The sequence below is a fragment of the Oryx dammah genome, unplaced genomic scaffold (genome assembly GCF_014754425.2).
Source record: "Oryx dammah isolate SB20612 unplaced genomic scaffold, SCBI_Odam_1.1 HiC_scaffold_2, whole genome shotgun sequence".
Lineage (NCBI taxonomy): Eukaryota > Metazoa > Chordata > Mammalia > Artiodactyla > Bovidae > Oryx > Oryx dammah.
Window position 1 is genome coordinate 41,324,802 of NW_024070186.1, and position 6,000 is coordinate 41,330,801.

Genomic DNA, 6,000 nt, shown 5'->3' on the forward strand with positions numbered 1-6,000 from the left:
ATCTTACATAAAACCATCCCTTTTCACTCCTCTATTATCACCTCATCAGATATTATCCTCAGAGATGCAGTAACAGAACTAAGTATCTTTATCTTTACTTCTAGGAAGTTCCTCTAGGATCTAAGATATTTCTTCAGGCCAATTAAGAAAACAGCTTCAGTTTATATCCTACCTCTTCCGGAGCTGTACTTTTTCCTACATGATTCATTCTGAATCCCTTATGATATTATCTTCCAAGTATCTCCACCCAACTTCTATTTTTTTTCTGCTTCCTGGAATTTAGTTAGTAAAAATGAACTGTAAGAGATGCAAAGGATGAGGAGAATATAGCTCAGTTCAGTTCAGTCGCTCGGTCATGTAGGACTCTTTGGGACAGCATGAACCATAGCACACCAGGCCTTCCTGTCCATCACCAACTGCCAGAGTCCACCCAAACCCATATCCATTGTGTCGGTGATGCCATCCAGCCATCTCATCCTCTGTCGTCCCCTTCTCCTTCTGCCCTCAATCTTTCCCATCATCAGGGTATTTTCAAATGAGTCAGCTCTCTGCATCAGGTGGCCAAAGTTTTGGAGTTTCAGCTTCAACATCATTCCCTCCAATGAACACCCAGGTCTGATCTCCTTTGGGATAGACTGGTTAGATCTCCTTGCAGTCCAAAGGACTCGCAAGAGTCTTCGCCAACACCACAGTTCAAAAGCATCAATTCTTTGGCACTCAGCTTCCTTTATAGTCCAACTGTCACATCCGACTACAGGAAAAACCATAGCCTTGACTAGACAGATCTTTGTTGGCAAAGTAGTGTCTCTGCCTTTTAATATGCTGTCTAGGTTGGTCATAACTTCCCTTCCAAGGAGCAAGTGTCTTTTAATTTCATGGCTGCAATCACCATCTGCAGTGATTTTGCAGCCCAGAAAAATAAAGTCAGTCACTGTTTCCACTGTTTCCCCATCTATTTCCCATGAAGTGATGGGACCAGATGCCATGATCTTAGTTTTCTGAATGTTGAGCTTTAAGCCAACATTTTCACTCTCTTTTTTCACTTTCATCAAGAGGCCCTTTAGTTCTTCTTCACCCTCTGCCATAAGGGTGGTGTCATCTGCATAGCTGAGGTTATTGATATTTCTCCCAGCAATCTTGATCCCATTTGTGCTTTTTCCAGTCCAGCGTTTCTCATGATGTACTCTGCATAGAAGTTAAATAAGCAGGGTGACAATATACAGCCTTGATGTACTGCTTTTCCTATTTGGAACCAGTCTATAGTTCCATGTCCAGTTCTACCTGTTGCTTCCTGACCTGCATACAGATTTCTCAAGAGGCAGGTCAGGTGGTCTAGTATTCCCATCTCTTTCAGAATTTTCCACAGTTTATTGTGATTCACACAGTCAAAGGCTTTTGTGGAGTCAATAAAGCAGAAATAGATGTTTTTCTGGAACTCTCTTGCTTTGTCCATGATCCAGCGGATGTTGGCAATTTGATGTCTGGTTCCTCTGCCTTTTCTAAAACCAGTTTGAACATCTGGAAGTTCACGGTTCACATATTGTTGAAGCCTGGCTTGGAGAATTTTGAGCATTACTTTACTAGTGTGTCAGATGTGTGCAATTGTGTGGTGGCTTGAGCATTCTTTAGCATTACCTTTCTTTGGGATTGGAATGAAAACTGACTCTTTCCAGTCCTGTGGCCACTGCTGAGTTTTCCAAATTTGCTGGCATATTGAGTGCAGCACTTTCACAGCATCATCTTTCAGGATTTGAAATAGCTCAACTGGAATTCCATCACCTCCACTAACTTTGTTCGTAGTGATGCTTTCTAAGGCCCACTTGACTTCACATTCCAGGATGTCTGGCTCTAGGTGAGTGATCACACCATCGTGATTATCTGGGTCAGGAAGATCTTTTTTGTACAGTTCTTCTGTGTATTCTTGCCACCTCTTCTTAATATCTTCTGCTTCTGTTAGATCCATACCATTTCTGTCCTTTATCGAGCCCATCTTTGCATGAAATGTTCCCTTAGTATCTCTAATTTTCTTGAAGTGATCTCTAGTCTTTCCCATTCTATTGTTTTCCTCTTTTCTTTGCATTGATAGCTGAGGAAGGCTTTCTTATCTCTCCTTGCTATTCTTTGGAACTCTGCATTCAGATGCTTATATCTTTCCTTTTCTCCTTTGCTTTTCACTTCCCTTCTTTTCACAGCTATTTGTAAGGCCTCCCCAGACAGCCATTTTGCTGTTTTGCATTTCTTTTTCTTGGGGATGGTCTTGATTCTTGTCTCCTGTACAATATCATGAATCTCCGTCCATAGTTCATCAGGCACTCTGTCCTTCAGATCTAGTCCCTTAAATCTATTTCTCCTTTCCACTGTGTAGTCATAAGGGATTTGATTTAGGTCATACCTGAATGGTCTAGTGGTTTTCCCCACTTTCTTCAAGTCTGAATTTGGCAATAAGGAGTTCACCACAGTCTGTTCCCGGTCTTGTTTTTGCTGACTGTATAGAGCTTCTCCATCTTTGGCTGCAAAGGATATAATCAGTCTGGTTTCAGTATTGACCATCTGGTGATGTCCATGTGTAGAGTCTCCTCCTGTGTTATAAAGTGAACACAAAATGAGTTTCTCCTCCTAGCAGATATTTCTAAATTGTACAAATTGTCCTCATTCTCTGACTTGTAAGGACATAGAATGCATTGAAAATCATCTTGTTGTGTTTATCTCAAAGTTTCACATATTTGACTCCTTACCCTCTATAGAACGCTTGATTTTTTTTTTTTTTTTTGAGTAAAAAAGGTTGAAAATTTTTTCAACTCCCTTTTCCTGGTTGGTAATAAAAAGGCATAAATTAAGCTGAGCTGACTAACCCCAGGGATTCTAACCCCAGTATTTCCAATGACCTGGTTTGACTGTGAACAAAGTGGCCTTGACTTGTAACATGAAGAACATGGGTGCCATATTAACCTCACAAAGCTCTCAACAACATGAGGACTCCTCTAATGGGGGTGAACTTCCATGAGGAAGCCAAGGGAACCCCAGTAATGACCTCCTGGCGAGTAAGAGAGAAAAAGGAAGCACATCAATTTGGGGGAGCTCAATTTAGGAACTTCATTTTTTACTATCTATAACAAAATGTAGTTGTAAAGATGGAACTCAACATTACAACAGGGATTTTTGTCCGTGTTAATATTTATATATTTGGTAAATAACATAAATATAAGATATAGTATTCTTTGTGACCCCATGAACTGTAGTCTGCCAGGCTTCTCTTTTCATGGAATTCTCTAGGCAAGGATACTGGAGTGGGTAGCTGTGCCCTTCTCTACAGGATCTTCCCAACCCAGGGATTGAACCCAGATCTCCTGCATTGCAGGCAGATTCTTTAATGTCTGAGCCACCAGGGAAACCTTAATATATATATATTTGGTAAATAACATAAATATTTTATATATAACATGCATGTGCACATGCTAAGTTGCTTTAGTTCTGTCTGATTCTCTGTGACCCTGTAGACTACAGCCTACCAGGCTCCTCTGTCCATGGGATTCTCTAGGCAAGAATACTGGAGTGGGTTGCCGAAAACTCATCCAGGGGATCTTCCCCACCCAGTGATCAAACTCACATCCCATATGTCTCCTGCATTGGTAGGTGGGTTCTTTACCGCTAGGCCATCTGGAAAGCCCATAACATATATAACTAAAAGAAAATATATATGTGGTGGTGGTTGTGGATTCGTTGCTCAGTCATGTCCAACTCTTTGCAACCCCAAATCCAGCTGCCAAAGCAGGAGACATAGGAAATATGAGTTTGATCCCTGGGTCAGGAAGATCCCCCAGGAGAAGGAAATGGAAACTTCCTCCAGTATTCTTGCCTGAAAAATTCCATGGACAGAGCAGCCTGACGGGCTACAGTCTATAGAGCTGCAAAGAGTCAGACACCACTGAGCACATACATATATAAACATAACATACAAATAAGATTCATTAAAGTGTGGATTGACTGAAAGTAAGTAATATATATTTACTAGCTGATCGAAGCATCCATGGTTGTAGAGTGGAGCACATCACTTTAATGTAGAGTTTAAACTAATGAGTTTACTTTCCTCTTTTCTTTTGTTTAATTTGATGGATAAAACTACTGAGTAGGTCACACTATAGGCAGGATCAGAAATCCCTGAGTAAAGTCTTTCCTCGAAAGTTAGTACAATGGATTGTCCTGAGAAAAGAGGGTGCCATCTTAAGAGTGATCAATTATCAGAGGCTAATGGAGAGAAGGGATGTAGTGTTATGAGGGAGCAAAACTTTGAACAATAACCAAGAACTCCAGAAGCGTGCTTGCCATAGAAAGTAACCCTGTGTAAGAAAGGGGAGAGCAGATCACAAAGAGCTGCAGGGCCTTGGACACGAATCAGTAAGATAATGGAGAAGACTATTCCCCAACAGACTTTTCTTCTGTGCTCATAATATCTGCCTAAGTAAGAATTTTGCATTGACCATTGCTGCAGGTGTATCAAAGAACCTAAATGTAACACACCAAAACTTAGCCATTTTGAAGAAAATATGGCAAACTTGCCTTTATGATCTTGATCTAAGGAAGAATTTTAAGACTCTAAAAGAATATCTTATTCAAGGAAAGATTGGAAAACTAGATGATGCTAAAATTAAGAAATTTTGATCTCACAAGGAAAGTGAAAAAATAACAGAAAATTTATTCAAAGTGCATAAATTCCACAAAGAATTATCGTTCAGAATATATAGTGATTTCTTACTAAAGGAAAATACGCACAGTCACAAACCAAAGAGAAAATGGACAAAAGATATGAAAAGGAAATTCATAAAGTAGAAAAACCAACTGGCCAATAAACATAGCATAAAAGATGCTCAAACTCATTGAAATACAAGAAAATGCAAATAAAAATCACAACTAGAAACTATCTCACACCAATACGTTTGATAAATACTAACAGTCTTGCAATACCAAATTAATGGGAAGGCAAATTAATGGGAATTCTCATTGCTGGTGGTGGGACATAGTCTGGGATATCTACATTGGAGCACAACTTGATGAAATGTAGTAAAGCTGAGTATATAAATGTGTGTTATAAACCAACAGTTTCACTCTTTGGTATAAGCTCCAGTGGACTTCTTACATATGTGAGCAAGGAAATTTGTACAAGAAAACTTATAGCAGCATTTATCACAAAAACTTGGAGAAAAATCCCTTAAATATTCAGCATGAAAAATTATGTTTTCAAACAGTAGAATACTATTCATCAGCAACAATGAAAAAGCCCATATATATGAATCTCACAGATATAATGTTGAAGCAAGCTGTTGTAGAAGACTTGATATAGTATTCCCATCCATATTAAGTTTAAAATAATAAATATATTGTTCAGGGATGCAGTCATACAAATATAAGCCCATGAAAATATAAAGAGAGGTTGAATGAATATTTCAGGAGAGGGTGGGTTATCGAGCAGCATGCTGTCAAAGCAAATTCTGTAAAAAGATTTCAATTCTATCAACAGTATTTAATTTCAGATTGAGAGTGGAATACAAGTATGGCTTTATTCTTTTCATCTTTTTTTTCTCTCTTATGGATGACTACAAGTGAGTGGATTTTAAAATTTATCCAAGATGATAATCTTTCCCTTTTAATAGGTAAATTTCTTGTCAGTTTTCCTTTTTGTTCTTGTTTCTTTTTTTCCTGCTGTTAGTGCTTCTTTGTTTTTCTTTTTAGTTTTTAATTTATCTATCATTCTATTTATTTTTGGCTGTGTCAGTCCTCAGCTGTGGCACATGGGCTCTCTGTTGCAGCACATGGGCTTCAGAGCACAGGCTTAGTTGCCCTGCAGCATGTAGGATCTTAGTTCCCTGACCAAGGATTGAAGCTGCGTCCCCTGTATTGGAAGACAGATTCTTAATCACTGGACCACCAGAGAAGTCCCTTTAGGGCTTCTTTGGAGTGAAAGAGTTTTCTAAAGACAGATCTGCTTGTTTTTTCTTTGCTCAT